We start from the raw sequence: 17,444 nt of genomic DNA on the forward strand, positions 1-17,444 counted from the left end.
TGAAAACTGCAAGAAGTGATTTTTTTGTTTTCTAAAGCAGAAATACAAAGCAGGTGTTATTAGAAAGCTATTTAATTAACAGGCATTATACTGGCTTTAAAAATGGCATTTGATTTGCGTTCTGTGTGTCTCTTCTGTAATTCTGTTGTGATGAGCGCTGTCATTCTCGGCGCTCGGTTGAAGAAAACTTGTTGTCCTTCTTCTATTTTTGTGAAATGTCCGGGTTTTTGCCTTTAAAATTCTGGTCACCCTACCTTAGGAGAGTACGGAGGACACCTAACCGCAGGTAGATCTTGGGTAAACAACTCCAGGGCAGTGCAGCAAAGCATAACACCAAATGTATGTGCCACTAGAAGGGGACAGACTGAGTGTGAAAGAGTGAGCGATAATCCTGAGCGAAGGAGAGAGCTGACAGTGACCCCAGAATGACATGAATTACCTGTGATTTCAGAAGAGAATGCGATACTTGTTAAAGGGTTATGCTTCAGAGTCTGTCAAATGGGAGAAATGCCAATCCTACAGACCAGCTCTCTCTCTGAAATAGCTAGTGCCCAACAATGGGGGCCAATATGTGCCATAAGAGTTGCTCCTAGTGTTTCTATAGGAGCCATAATTGCAAGATTTACAAAACAACAATACCGCTGACTTAGCCGGTCACCCAGAAGCCAGCTCCACACTTAGACATGGCACACATGCAGAACCTGATTGCATAAGGACCCCTGATCAAAGAAAAAGAAATACTGTCTGGGTAAAGGACGAAACACTTCTTACAGCTTGCAGAATGTATACCCCCCAACAGCAAAAACTAACGTTGATTCTTCTGACTACAGACCCCTTTATTCTCCTCATCAGATGCAAGCACTCAACAATACCGCCTTCCAGCTCCTGCCAGTGATCCATATATTAAAAGGCAAACCTCCAGTTCTATATCCTGGCTGGTTAGGAACCTCTCAAAGAACCATTCCCTCCCAGGGGACATGATGCTATCCTATACACCTTGCAAGGCAGAAGCGTACCTCCATTTCACCACAAAACTGCAGAGCCCACCAGGTCCTCATGGCACACTTGGTATCATAAACCACCTCCCTGGTCATTTTCTTTCGTGCTTGAGGCAGCCAAGTCTACTCTGTTCTTTTCATGAGGAGATTTCAAATTAGCTGAAATTCTCCTAACCCCTGCATGACCTCAGAAGGGAGTGATATGTTCACAACAAAGGAAGCATGTGCCTAGCAACCTTTAAAGCTTAAAGATTGTTAAAGCAAACCAAACGAAAGCGTCAGGTAGCTAGGAACAACAGAACATGGCTTGTGCAGGACCGTCCGAGGTCATGGGGCATCCCAAAAACATAGAGGGAGGGTGACTGGCACAGGAGGCCATGGAATAGGCAAGGTGAAGTGAGAGTGAGGGTTGGTATCGCTAATAGCATAGGTGGACTCCTCCAAGTGAAAGCGCAGGGTTGGCACCACCAAGGGAGAGTGTGCCGTTGGCAATACTGGTGCATTCGATCGGGAGAGGCATTTTGCAAAACCAATAAATAAAAGGGTCGGGCGTACTAAACACAAAGCGGATAAAACCACTAGTAACATACAAGTACGCACAGAGATCCTAACAATTAGGAAATCAGCTTATGCAGGGCTAAGTGTCCCATGGATGTAAAACGGTGGCACAAAAGGAAGTGGAAGGGAAATTCCAACACACACCTGGACACAGTCTGCATAGAAAAAGGACTTCACTGAATGAGCTGTCGAGAATCAGAGATCCCATTCACCTCGCGCTGTAAACACACTGCAGCCAATCACGGCTAATGAGGTGATGTGCATCCACTCTCGGCGGCTTTATGAATATAAGCACACGGACAAAGCAAACAGCGAATGATGGGAGACACGAAACAGCGGTTAAGAAATGCCAGAGCTGGCTCTCGGGGGGGGGCCTCGCAAAACGCTGCACATCTGCTGCGCTTTCTAAAGGTCCCTACTGGATACGCAGAACACAATTACAATTCTATCTTCTATCCCACTGTAGCGGAACAGCGTACTTAGGTCAAATAGAGGTTCAGTTGGAGGTGCCTTACATATTGGGACTGTCATTGCATGGGGTGTTGGAGGAAAAGGGTCAACTTAAAGACGGTTCAACAACCCCCTGCCCCCAAAAAAACACTTCCCCCAAGATCGGCAGTCTGGGGGTGCATTTATACTGTGTATGCCCTGACAATGGGATGCGCCATGGAGGGTAAATGTAAGTTGTTCGCTGACCATCAGGGCAACGCCATCCCAATCTATAAAATATAGCCGTGCACCAGCCGGGCCGCTCTTCAGCGCTTAGATGCCCTTTGAGGGTTGTATAGCAAGAGGTGCTATAATATGACAAGACGCGCTGATGAGACAGAGAGAAGGAGAGGTAAACACTACTATATAAATTGTTGTGTGTCCGCGCACACTTACAGCCTCGAGCTTCTAGAACCGCTCCCCTGGAAAGTTGAATAACTTCACTGCAATGGGCAAGGTTTACCCTGTGCACACTGAGCTCCTTGGCGAGGGGCGGGGAGGTGGTATGCAGACGATGCGGGTCTGGCTTTAACACGCGAGCAATAAGCGTCTCATCTGCTAGCGTTATATTTATTATATACCATGCACAAGGGCGTATAATGCATATGGATAATATTCTTATGTTCAACAAACAGTGGTTACTATTGGCATAACACAACGTGGTAATAGGGACGGTTTTCCTTGTCAAATTAAAAAAATGACATTTTGATTTCTCTGCACATGAAAAAAACTCCAGATCAAAATCTCCCCTACCCCCCGTCATCCTCACGAGGGTATAGTAGGAATAAATGCACAGACACATTAAGGGCACTACACACAACCCATGAGGTGTTATGCCAGCTGCTGCTGTAAGGCACATCACATTCAAGGGACATCGCACCCGTGTCCCTGAACAGAGCACGTTCACAAATCAGGCGGCCGTGCAATCCGTGCCACATACTGGACACTGGCGGCGGGGGAGGCGGGGACATGCATTAATAAATGTGTTCCCATAGTAACCCCCAGAAGAGGGCTCCATTCTTCCCGTCTAAGAGCCCCCGAGGAGAAGGGGGAGAGGTGCGGATCTACACTATCCCACCGGGGTGTCCCTAATGCTCTCTCCCGCAAGCAGCAGGAGATGCCCGCGCCTCCCTTCAGCAGTGGCCCCTGCTCCTCTCCCTCCCTGGCCATGCAAGGGTCTCACCCTATTACACAAGGCAGCGTCCCCTGGGCCTCGGAGGCAGGAAGCGCAGCACTCACCGGCATCTGCGGCTCCCCCGTGTCCTGCTGCCGGGAAAGCAGGAGGCATGTCAGCCCGGCTCCGGGAAGGGTCGCTGCTCCGCGGGAGGGTCCCCTCTCTGCTGCCTGCGGGTTGCTTCTACCAGAGCCGCAGCGTGGGGTACCTCCCAGCCCAGCCGGTGCTGCGGGCGCTGGGGATCCCCGCTCTCAGCCTCTGCTCCGCTCTCTTCCCAGGGCCGGGCTCTCCCGGCCAGGCAGCCGTGACGTCACCGGGGGCGGGCCCGGGCAGGGGGGAGGGGCCGCCCCCGCAGCTGTGGCGTCCTGAAGATGCACCACCAGCAGAGCGGTCCGCAGTCCGCGCGCCTGGCCGCCGCTGCACGCGGACACACCGCAGGCCTGTGAGGTGCGTGGAGCCGGGTGAGGACAGGCATCACTCCTGCGTTTCACTCAGCATTTTATGTCCCAACTTGTAAGTAGTTCTCCACACTGTTCCCACGTAAACATGTAATCCTTTGGCATCGTTTTAATATAAAAACGCCATCTACCACTCGTTTGTTTGAAGACGAAAAACTATCAGTGGCCTGAGCTCTCCAATGTTTAAACCTGTGCGCCGCCCTTTCAACTACAACAAGCCGTCTCATTAAAAGATCTGTCATTGTCTGTAGCAGAACCCGACAGAACCAGGCAGCAGGGTCGGACAGAAAGAGGCTTTGGAACCAAAATAAAAGGGCTCCCGGTTTTAGGGGCGTTGCTTGCATTGGTGCAGTACGTGCAGTGGCTCTGGGGAACCCTGTTCATTGCCCTATTTAATAGTTCCATCTATATGCATCCCATGGGGGTGGCCTTTTAGACACCCTATGCTGCTGAAGAGTGCTTCAAATTCTTTGGTGAGGTATTCTTGGCTGCAGGTTGTGGATGCTGAATGCGAATTGAACTAAATTCAAACTTTGTGCTATCTGGCAGCTGAGCAGGAACCTATTGCCTTCTAGCGATACATAGATTTTGGTTGAGCAGTTCGTTGTTCCATGGGCAATGTCCATCCCAAAGACTCCAGTGATCCGTAAAGGTTGGGCGTTTCCGAAAGCATATACTTGGACTCGCGTGGGCTTGAGAGGTGGAGGGTCTGGCAGACTGCAGTACACTTTGGCAGCCATCAAGTTGATTGAGGCTCCTGTGTCAATCAGCTCTGGAAGGGGGTGTCCGCACACCACTACTTGGCACGTGGGCAGCTTTCAGGCTGTGGGTTTTCTGCAGTCTATCGCTCTCACCACATAAACCACCTCTTCTTTGTCATTCATGACGATGCCCTATGATGTCTCAGAGAGGGCAGCTACCGCTTTAATGATTTTCTTGGGTGTTGTCAGCGGGGCTTTGGGCGAAGAGCGGCATACTTTAGTGAAATGGTTCAGCTTGCCATATGCTCTGCATGTCTTTCCCCTGGCGGGGCAGGCACTGGAGTGTGGCAATGAGCCTCCACACCATCTGCAGAGTCTATTTCTTGGTTTTGGTTTTGTGCAGTCTGTCTTGGGTTTAGCAGTTTCCATGGCCACTGTGTTAAGACGTTCTGATTTGACTTGGATAGCTGGTATTTGCTCCATGTGTGCGGGACAAGCTTTCGACAGCTCCTTTGACCGATCTATAGTAAAGATGTCTCTCGTGCTCATGTTTGGTTCCTGCAGGATTTGTTCTCTGAGTTTCAGGGAGGCACACCCTTGAATGAATTGAGCTCTCACCTCATCATCTTTGTCTGGTAGGGTGCAGGTGATGGCTAACTCCTTTAGCCGTGAGTAGAATGCATCCACAGATTTGTCCGGCTTCCAACGTGCCTGGCGCAGCAAGAACCGTTCGTAGTCAGGGTTGGCATAGGGTTCAAAATGGGCGGTGACAGCATTCTTCAGTGTGGTGTACGTTGGGGGGTCGCTTCCAACACTGATTTGGAGATTTTGTGAATGTCTGCCCAACCCCCCCCACCCCCAGGTTCAGGAGAAGAGGTTATTTTCATTGATCCTTGATTTCTAGCACCTCAAAATATGTTTCGCGGCGCTCAACCCAGGTCTTCCAGCTGGCTACTTACATGGATGGGCAGTGGTGGTGAACGGTTCAATGTTGGGGATGCTGGCCATAGCTGGCGGCTGTAATGAAGATGGTCTGCTGCTGATTGAGTGAAAGAAAAGTCTGTTGGGTGGTCAAAGTGCGGGTAAAAGTTCTACCCCAACTACGCCAAACGGGGTGAAAGTTGTCACTATGCCCCTGCTACTGGTGCTTTATCTGTTCCTGTCGCCTAAAAGCAACTGCAGGTTAAATGGAGACAGCTAGCCCCTGTTCCCTCCTCCCAGCAGGACTAGTGCAGTTTCTGTGGCCTTACTGGCCCAGTGCATCACTTGATATGGAGCAGGGGAGAGGCGCTGGGGAACCTGAGTCACGTCCCGGAGTCCCAGAATGTCGTGCTAGGAGAGGCTGGAGCGTGTCTGACAAGTTGTGTATCCAGCGTGGGGTGGGCCTGGCCACGTGGTATTCACTGCAACTGTAGGCCTCAGGGATGACTTGATGGAGGCCAGGTTCAGCTTATCAAGGCAGCATGTGCTGAAATCCACATGCAGAGCACAGCGGGCATGCCAAATAGGACAGGCAGAAAGCAGTGACACCGCCTGGACCACATTTAGTAGTGCGAGTCCGGTTGCCGGCGGAGAGGTGTGGACCGCACTGAGTTGAAGCGCGCATATGTGTAGGGATCCATAGTGCTCTCAGCAGGTAGCACTGCACATGGGGCCTCCGGCGATGCAGCGCGTGTCAGTTTCAGGTGGAAGCGGAGCGAGGATGCAGTGAGAGGACCTCCTCGTTGTCAGTGTAAAATTGCCACTTATAGAATACACTGAGCCAATGCTCTGGTGAACTTCTTTATTCCCTGTCTTTACTTGACTAACTCTCCTCATGACATCATATCCTGTTTACCCCTTCCCTGCTCCCTGTCACCTCGACATGACCATTACACACATATCGGGTGGGGGTGAGGCAGCGAGCCCCCCTCCTCGGGGCTGTGTCATAGTGTTGCCAGAGTGCAGCAACACTACAAGATGTGGCTCGCATTTAAAAACCGGGACAGTTTTGAACTTGTAAGGGCGTGATATTTAAGTGTTATGAGGGCCATGTTTGTCCTCTGTTCTCCCAAACACCACAGTCTCTGCTCAAAAGCAAGCAAAGGTTGTGTCAGCAACTTACTCCTAATCGTCCAAACCCACAGAGTCATGCAGAAGGGCCACTTAACTTTCTTTTAACCCCACCACCTACACACTCACTGTAAGGAAATGCCTACTTGGCATGGTTATCCCATAACTTTTTGCCTTTGCTGACGCTAAGTTATGATTTGAAAGTGTGCTGGGACCCTACTAACCAGGCCCCAGCACCAGTGTTCTTTCCCTAAACTGTACCTTTGTCTCCACAATTGGCACAACCCTGGCACTACGGTAAGTCCCTGGTAACTGGTAGCCCTGGTACCAAGGGTCCTGATGCCAGGGAAGGTCTCTAAGGGCTGCAACATGTCTTATGCTGCCCTGGGGACCCCTCACTCAGCACATGCACACTGCCTCACAGCGTGTGTGTGCTGGTGGGGAGAAAATGACCAAGTCGACATGACACTCCCCTCAGAGTACCATGCCAACCTCACACTGCCTGTGGCATAGGTAAGTCACCCCTCTAGCAGGCCTTACAGCCCTAAGGCAGGGTGCACTATACCACAGGTGAGGGCATATGTGCATGAGCACTATGCCCCTACAGTGTCTAAGCAAAACCTTAGACATTGTAAGTGCAGGGTAGCCATATGAGTATATGGTCTGGGAGTTTGTCAAACACAAACTCCACTGTTCCATAATGGCTACACTGAAAACTGGGAAGTTTGGTATCAAACTTCTCAGCACAATAAATGCACACTGATGCCAGTGTGCAATTTATTGTAACATACACCCAGAGGGCATCTTAGAGATGCCCCCTGAATACCAATTCGACTTCTAGTGTAGGCTGATCAGTTTCTGCCAGCCTGCCACACCCCAGACATGTTGCTGGCCACATGGGGAGAGTGCCTATGTCACTCTGTGGCCAGGAACAAAGCATGTACTGGGTGGAGGTGCTTCACTCCTCCCCATGTAGGAACTGTAACACCTGGCGGTGAGGTCACCCCTTTTGTTACAGCGCCTCAGGGCATCCCAGCTAGCGGAGATGTCCGCCCCTCCGGCCACTGCCCCCACATTTGGCGGCAAGGCTGGAGGAGATAATGAGAAAAACAAGGAGGAGTCACCCACCAGTCAGGATAGCCCCTAAGGTGTCCTGAGCTGAGGTGACCCCTGCCTTTAGAAATCCTCCATCTTGAGTTTGGACGATTCCCCCAATAGGATTAGGGATGTGCCCTCCTCTCCACAGGGAGGAGGCACAAAGAGGGTGTAGCCACCCTCAAGGACTGTAGCCATTGGCTTCTGCCCTCCCAGACCTAAACACCCCCGTAAATTCAGTATTTAGGGGCATCACAGATCCCAGGAAATCAGATTCCTGCAACCTGAAGAAACAAGAAGGACTGCTGACCTACAAGCTGCAGAGAAGGAGGAAGACGACAACTGCTTTGGCCCCAGCCCTACCGGCCTGTCTCCAACTTTGAAAACCTGCACCAGCGACACATCCGACAGGGACCAGCGACCTCTGAAGCCTCAGAGGACTGCGCTGGACTAAAGGACCAAGAAACTCCTGTGTACAGCGGCCCTGTTCAAAACCAGCTACTTCTTTGCAACAAAGATGCAACATTCAAAGACTGCACGTTTCCTGCCAGAAGCTTGAGACTTCACACTCTGCCCCCGGCTCGAGATCCAGAGAACAAACAACTCAGGGAGGACTCTCCAGCAACTGCGAGCCCGTGAGTAACCGGAGACGACCTCCCTGAGCCCCCACAGCGACGCCTACAGAGAGAACCCAGAGGGTCCCCCTGACCGCAACTGCTTGTAACAAGGGACCCGACGCCTGGAACCAACACTGCACCCGCAGCCCCCAGGACCCGAAGGAACCGAACCTCAGCGCAGGAGTGACCCCCAGATGACCCTCTGCCTTGTCCTGGTGGTGGCTGTCCCGAGAAGCCTCCCCTGTGTCTGCCTGCACCGCTAGAGTGACCCCCGGGTCCCTCCATTGTTTTCTACCTGAAACCCAACGCCTGCTGTGCACACTGCACCCGGCCGCCATGGAGTCGCTGAGGGTGTGTTTTGTGTGCCTACATGTGTCCCCCCCCCCCAGTGCTCTACAAAACCCCCCTGGTCTGCCCCCCGAGGACGCAGGTACTTACCTGCTGGCAGACTGGAACCGGAGCACCCCTGTTCTCCATAGGAGCCTATGTGTTTTGGGCACCTCTTTGACCTCAGAGCTGCTGGTGTGGTAACTTTGGGGTTACCTTGAACCCCCAACGGTGGGCTGCCTATGCCCCAGGACTGACACTTGTAAGTGTTTTACATACCTCCTAATCTAACCTTTACTTACCTCCCCCAGGATCTGTTGATTTTTGCACTGTGTCCACTTTGAAAATAGCTTATTGCCATTTTTACAAAGACTATATATGATATTGCTTTTATTCAAAGTTCCTAAAGTATCTAAGTGAAGTATCTTACATTTAAAGTGTTTACTGTAAATCTTGAACCTGTGGTTCTTAAAATAAACTAAGAAAATATATTTTTCAATATAAGAACCTATTGGCTTGGAGTAAGTCTTTGAGTGTGTGTTCCTCATTTATTGCCTGTGTGTGTACAACAAATGCTTAACACTACCCTCTGATAAGCCTACTGCTCGACCACACTACCACAAAATAGAGCATTAGAATTATCTAATTTTGCCACTATCTTACCTCTAAGGGGAACCCTTGGACTCTGTGCACACTATTTCTTCCTTTGAAATAGTATATACAGAGCCAACTTCCTACACCCACAATAGTGTATGACAGATCCAGTCACAACTTCAAAGACCTCATTTGAGTCTCAACCAGGGCCACTGGAATTATGTGTCAGGGGTTGGTCAAAATATGTTTCAGGGTTGAGCAAATTATGCAGCAAACAAAGGTAAATTATGCAGCATAATTCAGCACACTTTGTAATAGAATTACTTCATTATTTTGTGATTTGTAAGCTTGGTAACACTCTCAGGGCATTGATTTCACCTCATTAGTACCAGTTTAACACCCAAATATATCAGTAAACAACAAAAAGTCCAGCTTTGCAAAGGGCCTTCCACTGTGCAGCAACATGCATCAGCACATTTTTTGTAACTTTTGAACCGTTTCAGTAAGAAACAATTTGTTTTGTTAAAATCTGCAGATTGTGTGTAGGGCTCCCAGTTTTATGGTATTTACTTTTGTAACATTTCCGTCTGTATTTATCCATATTTATTTTTTGGCCATCTTTTTGGTATTTATCCATATTTATTTTGTGTTTTGAGAAGAAATGGAGTTGTAAAATTGTATATTTCCACATTTATATAACTGATAAACATGCGCTAATACTTTGATGCCTGACACGTTTTAGCAAATTAACCCCTTCGCTGCCAGGCCTTTTCCCCCTCCTGTGCCAGGCCTTTTTTTGCCTATTTGGGGCAGATCGCGCTTAGGCCCGCATAACTTTTTGTCCACATAAGCTAACCAAGCCAAATTTGCGTCCTTTTTTTCCAACATCCTAGGGATTCTGGAGGTACCCAGACCTTGTGGGTTCCCCTGAAAGAGGCCAAGAAATTGGCCAAAATACAGGGAAAATTTCGTTTTTTTCAAAAAAATTGGAAAAAGTGGCTGCAGAAGAAGGCTTGTGGTTTTTCCCCTGAAAATGGCATCAACAAAGGGTTTGCGGTGCTAAACTCAGCAGCTTCCCAGCTTTCAGGAACAGGCAGACTTGAATCAGAAAACCCAATTTTTCAACACAATTTTGGCATTTTTCTGGGACATACCCCATTTTTGCAATTTTTTGTGCTTTCAGCCTCCTTCCAGTCAGTGACAGAAATGGGCATGAAACCAATGCTGGATCCCAGAAACCTAAACATTTCTGAAACGTAGACAAAATTCTGAATTCAGCAAGGGGTCATTTGTGTAGATCCTACAAGGGTTTCCTACAGAAAATAACAACTGAAAAAGAAAAATATTGAAATTGAGGTGAAAAAAACATAAATGTTTCTCTACGTTTTACTCTGTAACTTTTCCCTGCAATGTCAGATTATCGAAAGCAATATACCGTTACGTCTGCTGGACTCCTCTGGTTGCGGGGATATATAGGGCTTGTAGGTTCATCAAGAACCCGAGGAACCCAGAGCCAATAAATGAGCTGCACCCTGACGTGCATTTTCATTCTATACCGGGTATACAGCAATTCATTTGCTGAAATATAAAGAGTAAAAAATTGCTATCAAGAAAACCTTTGTATTTCCAAAAAGGGCACAAGATAAGGTGTTGAGGAGCAGTGGTTATTTGCACATCTCTGAATTCTGGGGTGACCATACTAGCATGTGAATTACAGGGCATTTCTCAAATAGATGTCTTTTTTACACACTCTCCTATATTTGGAAGGAAAAAATGTAGAGAAAGACAAGGGGCAATAACACTTGTTTTGCTAATCTATGTTCCCCCAAGTCTCCCGATAAAAATGATACCTCACTTGTGTGGGTAGGCCTAGCGCCAGCGACAGGAAACGCCCCAAAGCGCAACGTGGACACATCCAAATTTTTGGAAGACAACAGAGGTGTTTTTTGCGAAGTGCCTAAGTGTAGATTTTGGCCTCTAGCTCAGCCAGCACCTAGGGAAACCTACCAAACCTGTGCATTTCTGAAAACTAGAGACCTAGGGGAATCCAAGGAGGGGTGACTTGCGGGGCTCGGACCAGGTTCTGTTACCCAGAATCCTTTGCAAACCTCAAAATTTGGCTAAAAAAACACATGTTCCTCACATTTCTGTGGCAGAAAGTTCTGGAATCTGAGAGGAGCCACAAATTTCCTTCCACCCAGCGTTCCCCCAAGTCTCCCGATAAAAATGATACCTCACTTGTGTGGGTAGGCCTAGCGCCCGCTACAGGAAACGCCCCAAAGCGCACCGTGGACACATCCAAATTTTTGGAAGAAAACAGAGGTGTTTTTTGCGAAGTGCCTACCTGTAGATTTTGGCCTCTAGCTCAGCCGGCACCTAGGGAAACCTACCAAACCTGTGCATTTCTGAAAACTAGAGACCTAGGGGAATCCAAGGAGGGGTGACTTGCGGGGCTCGGACCAGGTTCTGTTACCCAGAATCCTTTGCAAACCTCAAAATTTGGCTAAAAAAACACATGTTCCTCACATTTCTGTGGCAGAAAGTTCTGGAATCTGAGAGGAGCCACAAATTTCCTTCCACCCAGCGTTCCCCCAAGTCTCCCGATAAAAATGATACCTCACTTGTGTGGGTAGGCCTAGCGCCAGCGACAGGAAACGCCCCAAAGCGCAACGTGGACACATCCAAATTTTTGGAAGACAACAGAGGTGTTTTTTGCGAAGTGCCTACCTGTAGATTTTGGCCTCTAGCTCAGCCAGCACCTAGGGAAACCTACCAAACCTGTGCATTTCTGAAAACTAGAGACCTAGGGGAATCCAAGGAGGGGTGAATTGCGGGGCTCGGACCAGGTTCTGTTACCCAGAATCCTTTGCAAACCTCAAAATTTGGCTAAAAAAACACATGTTCCTCACATTTCTGTGGCAGAAAGTTCTGGAATCTGAGAGGAGCCACAAATTTCATTCCACCCAGCGTTCCCCCAAGTCTCCCGATAAAAATTATACCTCACTTGTGTGGGTAGGCCTAGCGCCAGCGACAGGAAACGCCCCAAAGCGCAACGTGGACACATCCAAATTTTTGGAAGACAACAGAGGTGTTTTTTGCGAAGTGCCTACCTGTAGATTTTGGCCTCTAGCTCAGCCAGCACCTAGGGAAACCTACCAAACCTGTGCATTTCTGAAAACTAGAGACCTAGGGGAATCCAAGGAGGGGTGAATTGCGGGGCTCGGACCAGGTTCTGTTACCCAGAATCCTTTGCAAACCTCAAAATTTGGCTAAAAAAACACATGTTCCTCACATTTCTGTGGCAGAAAGTTCTGGAATCTGAGAGGAGCCACAAATTTCATTCCACCCAGCGTTCCCCCAAGTCTCCCGATAAAAATGATACCTCACTTGTGTGGGTAGGCCTAGCGCCCGCTACAGGAAACGCCCCAAAGCGCACCGTGGACACATCCAAATTTTTGGAAGAAAACAGAGGTGTTTTTTGCGAAGTGCCTACCTGTAGATTTTGGCCTCTAGCTCAGCCGGCACCTAGGGAAACCTACCAAACCTGTGCATTTCTGAAAACTAGAGACCTAGGGGAATCCAAGGAGGGGTGACTTGCGGGGCTCGGACCAGGTTCTGTTACCCAGAATCCTTTGCAAACCTCAAAATTTGGCTAAAAAAACACATGTTCCTCACATTTCTGTGGCAGAAAGTTCTGGAATCTGAGAGGAGCCACAAATTTCCTTCCACCCAGCGTTCCCCCAAGTCTCCCGATAAAAATGATACCTCACTTGTGTGGGTAGGCCTAGCGCCAGCGACAGGAAATGGCCCAAAACACAACCTGGACACATCACATTTTTTCATAGAAAACAGGGCCTGCCTGTGGATTTTGGCCTCTAGCTCAGCCGGCCCCAGGGGGGGCAGAAATGGCCTAAAATAAATTTGTCCGCCACCCCCCAACCCCCCTGCCCCCCCGGGAGCGACCCTTGCCTATGGGGTTGCTCCCCCTGCGTGACATTGGTGCCAAAAAAAAAATCCCCAGTGCCTAATCGGCCAATCTGCCCCCAAAGGAGGCAGAAATGGTCTAAATACAATTTGCCCCCCAGGGGAGCGACCCTTGCCTAATGGGTCGCTCCCAATCTCTAAAAAAAAAACCACAAAAAACAATTTGCCCTGGCGCCTAGAGGTTTCTGCCCCCCCAGGGGCAGATCAGCCTAATACCAATAGGCCGATCTGCCCTCGGGGGGGGGCAGAAATGGCCTAAAATAAATGTGCCCCCCCCCCCGGGAGCGAACCTTGCCTACAAGGTCGCTCCCCTTGCGTGACGGCGCAAAAAAAAAGATCCCTGGTGCCTAGTGGTTTCTGCCCCCTTGGGGGCAGATTGACCTACAATCGGCCAATCTGCCCCCAAGGGGGGCAGAAATGGGCTAAATACAATTTGCCCCTCAGGGGAGCGACCCTTGCCTAATGGGTCGCTCCCAATCTCTAAAAAAACAAACAAACAAAAAAAAAAAACACACAAAAAAAAATTGCCCTGGCGCCTAAAGGTTTCTGCCCCCCCTGGGGGCAGATCGGCCTAATACCAATAGGCCGATCTGCCCCCAGGGGGGGCAGAAATGACCTAAAATAAATTTGCCCCCCCACCCTCCTTGGGAGCGACCCTTGCCTGCAAGGTCGCTCCCCTTGCGTGACGGCGCAAAAAAAAGATCCCTGGTGCCTAGTGGTTTCTGCCCCCCTTGGGGGCAGATTGACCTAAAATCGGCCGATCTGCCCCCAAAGCGGGCAGAAATGGCCTAAATACAATTTGCCCCTCCAGGGGAGCGACCCTTGCCTAAGGGGACGCTCCCCATCTGTAAAACACAACAACAACAAAAATCCCTGGTGCCTAGTGGTTTCTGCACCCCGTGGGGGCAGATCGGCCTAATAAAAATAGGCTGATCTGCCCCCATGGGGGGCAGAAATGGCCTAAAATAAATTTGCCCCCCAAGGGAACGACCCTTGCCTAAGGGGTCGCTCCCCTTACGTGAAAAACAAACAAACAAAAAAAACTCCCTGGTGTGTAGTGGTTTCTGCCCCCCTTGGGGGCAGATTGGCCTCATAAAAATAAGCCAAAAATGGCCTAAATATAATTTCCCCCCTATGGGAGCGACCCTTGCCTAAGGGGTCGCTCCCCACACCTAAAACACAAAAGAAAACAAATAAAAAAACAACAAAAAAAAAAGTATCCCTGGTGTCTAGAGGTTTCTGCCCCCACTGGGGGCAGATTGGCCTAATAATAGGCCGATCTGCCCCCAGGGGGGGCAGAAAAGGCCTTAAAAAAAAATGACCCCCCTGGGAGCGACCCTTGCCCAAGGGGTCGCTCCCTTATGTCAATTTCATATAAAAAAAAAAACATCCCTGGTGTCTAGTGGGGTTTCAAAAGCCGGATTGCAAGCAATCCGGCTTTTGAAACCCTTGGAGAGACTTCAAAGGGAAGGAAATACATTTCCTTCCCTTTGAAGCCCATCCGGGCCTCCCCCACGTGATCGAAAGAGAAATGCTGAGCATTACTCTAGAGCTTCCAGCGCGATGGGGGAGGTTGTGTGATTGTCAGCGCGCGCTCGCGCGCTGACGTCACAGGGGGGGTGAGGGGGGGTCGGGGGTTGAAGGGGAAGGGATTCCCCTGTCAGCCCTGACCTAGGGGGGTGGGAGGGCGGCCCTCGGGGGGAGCGCTAGCGCTTCTCCCGAGGGCAGCATTCAGGACGTAATGGTTACGTCCATGGCGCCACACGGGCGCTGCCATGGACGTAACCATTACGTCCGTGGCGGGGAAGGGGTTAAGCAGCCAAATATAGCAAACCACTGCACCCAGAAGTAAATACCACCATTATAAAACAAATATATATTAACATATGTCTGTATTTAGGGAAATCCCAACCTGTTTTTTAACTCCCAGAGCTGTCTGTCTGCTCAGCTGTTCTAGAATTCACGAAAGATAGCATGGAGAGGCACTCACATGATGCACACATGTCTGTATTTTTCCGCTTTTAAAAATAAATACACACAGGAAACATATTGTTTTCTCTCTGTATCTGTACAAATGAGTAAAATGGAAAACTGAAGTCTTAATCATGCAGCAGATGATGGATTATGTGGCAAATGCAGCACATCTATAATTATGCCAAAATCACCATGGCCACACAATTGCAGAATTCCAGTGGCCTTGGTCACCACTGAGGTCTTCGCAGCTATGACTGTGAGTGTGGCAGCTATGAGTTGCTGTGGATAAAATCAGCATGGATTAGTAGTAACATACCCTTCTACTACCAACTGAAGCAGGAGGAAACGGTCCAGTGACCCACTACTACGGATAAAGATTAAAACAGTGTGCAGGTCTGAGCATCTCAATATCCCACACAATGCATTTTGTTAAATATTTTTTAAAATGGACAAAAACGTCTACTGAAAAGTTCAGCCCCGGTTTGGACAAAACACTCATAAATGTTGAGTTTGCTCGCTTCTAGAGAACGTAGTAAAAAAATGTTTGAAGCAATTACAGATGGCAGTGTATGCAAGTTATGGACAAAGGCTATGAACTATGCTCCGGCACGTAGCAAAAGCTGGGGTACTATGATTTTTTTAAATCCAAGTATCACTGGGTGACCATTTTCCACCATACGTATGTCGTTGAAGGCCCTGCATTTCTGACTTCACTTTGAAGGAAGGTGTACTACGTGCGTAGTGAGGTATAAGGCAATGTTCTGGCCTAATGCCTGCTGTTAACAGAAGTGGCCAAGGTTAAAGAAACTGGGGGGGGTGGGGCAATTACCCTATGCAGACCTGGGCTTCCGAATCACAGGAGAAAAAGAGGTTCGCTGTAGGGATCATTTCACCGACACCTAAACCAGGTTCAACAATAACCGTCTTGCTCATTATTGGAAAAACCTGTTACTTAAAAATAACGTAATTTGTGCAAATTTGATTACAGGAATTGCAACTTTATTCATATCCTAAGGCGAATACGAGGATGCAAACAAACCCATTCTACAGTAATGATATGCTTACTTCACATAAGTGGTTGTCCTTCAATCCAACTAGCATTATATAAAATTTATTTTCAGGCCTTGTAACAAATTTCGCAATCGGGGTGTCTTCTTCTCAGCTTCAAAGTTCGAAGTGCGCCATGAGGAAGTTTATTGATTCCAAAAAAAAGGGGTGGGGGCTATGCTGTCCCTTTTCAGTCCCAAATTCTCAAATAAAATGAATACAAAAGTTCCAGTAGTCTAAGGAATAGGACGATTGATAGACGTGTTTTGGCCCACTCGGAGGGCCTCCTCAAAACATATCAAAAGGACCTACTGTGGACATTGGGAAATTACCTTAAAATAAACACATATGCATGCAATTAGACTTAATGAATCCTCGTATAGGTTTTTAAAATATATTACACACATTTGTGTGTTCCGTTTTGGCTAAAGAGCTAAGCCACTACAGGTCATTACATATATCTACATATCGATTAGCCGTAGTAATGTAAACACACTATCTCATATGTCTTAAAGCTGTTTGCAAGTGAGGGCAGGGAAGCAAATTGTACTCAAGGAACTTTTGCCCCACTGTAAAAGTCGCTCTGCCAACCCTGTTGCATTGGTTTCTAGTAGGTAAAAAAAAATCGTAGACAATATAAATGCATTACTGTTATTGCAGAAGTTAAAGTGCTATAGCTACACGGTGAAACTATAGCAACACACTTACTGGTAGGGAAATACTTTTCCAGCAGGGTTTTTCAGGGGAGCATATTGGCAGTCTTTTGTTTAGAGAATGGAGTAAGAAGAAGCACCTCATTATACATTAACCATAAAAGGTTTTTGAAAATACATGGATGGAGCCTGTATTACCTTTACTGGACAAAAAAGAAGCACGAGTCTGCCATTAGTCCTTTGTCAACAGGGCCTACATTAGAAGGACTCAGCCTGAATTTTTGAGGGTAGGCGGATCTATTAAGAGTTACCGCTGAGGTTGAAAAGGGGCATAATAGTCTGCAAAGGTGCGGCAAAGCAAATATAACAACTCTCACCAAAAAACGTAGTAAGTGCGTGTGATTGCCACTGTGTCCGTGGTGTGTGCTGCACAGTGAATGCAGCGCCATTTTAATTACAATAGAACACTGTCTACGTCATTACATAACGGGTCAAAGGAGTGGATAGGCAGGATTTATCAGATGCCCGGCTACCTCAGCGGATTATCCAGCTATCTTGAAAAGGCCATCTTTTCATATTGTGGGCGCTTGGACTCTCAGTACTGTAGACAGAGTAATTTGGGCACGTAAGTGTATACAGTTAGCTGAAGTCTTAACATCTGTACACATCTAAACATATATTGCATACAGGACATATTCTTGAAATTTACAAATCGCGTGCCCG

The 17,444-nt window shown here is 48.3% G+C and overlaps 1 protein-coding gene and 1 long non-coding RNA gene across 3 annotated transcripts in view; one reads left to right on the forward strand and one right to left on the reverse strand.

Annotated features, from left to right (window-relative positions):
• Nucleotides 1-3,507, reverse strand: part of SH3RF1 (SH3 domain containing ring finger 1) — a 286,988-nt gene extending 283,481 nt beyond the window's left edge. For both annotated transcript variants that reach the window (XM_069244137.1, XM_069244129.1), the window contains exon 1: nucleotides 3,285-3,507. The gene's annotated coding sequence lies outside the window, so the exon portion shown is untranslated. The remainder of the gene's footprint in view (nucleotides 1-3,284) is intronic.
• An 88-nt stretch (nucleotides 3,508-3,595) lies between these two features.
• LOC138304247 (uncharacterized) overlaps nucleotides 3,596-17,444 on the forward strand; it is a 188,255-nt gene continuing 174,406 nt past the window's right edge. Inside the window, exon 1 of the long non-coding RNA XR_011205525.1 lies at nucleotides 3,596-3,732. This is a non-coding gene — a long non-coding RNA (uncharacterized lncRNA). The remainder of the gene's footprint in view (nucleotides 3,733-17,444) is intronic.

Source organism: Pleurodeles waltl, chromosome 1_2 (genome assembly GCF_031143425.1).
Source record: "Pleurodeles waltl isolate 20211129_DDA chromosome 1_2, aPleWal1.hap1.20221129, whole genome shotgun sequence".
Classification (NCBI taxonomy): domain Eukaryota; kingdom Metazoa; phylum Chordata; class Amphibia; order Caudata; family Salamandridae; genus Pleurodeles; species Pleurodeles waltl.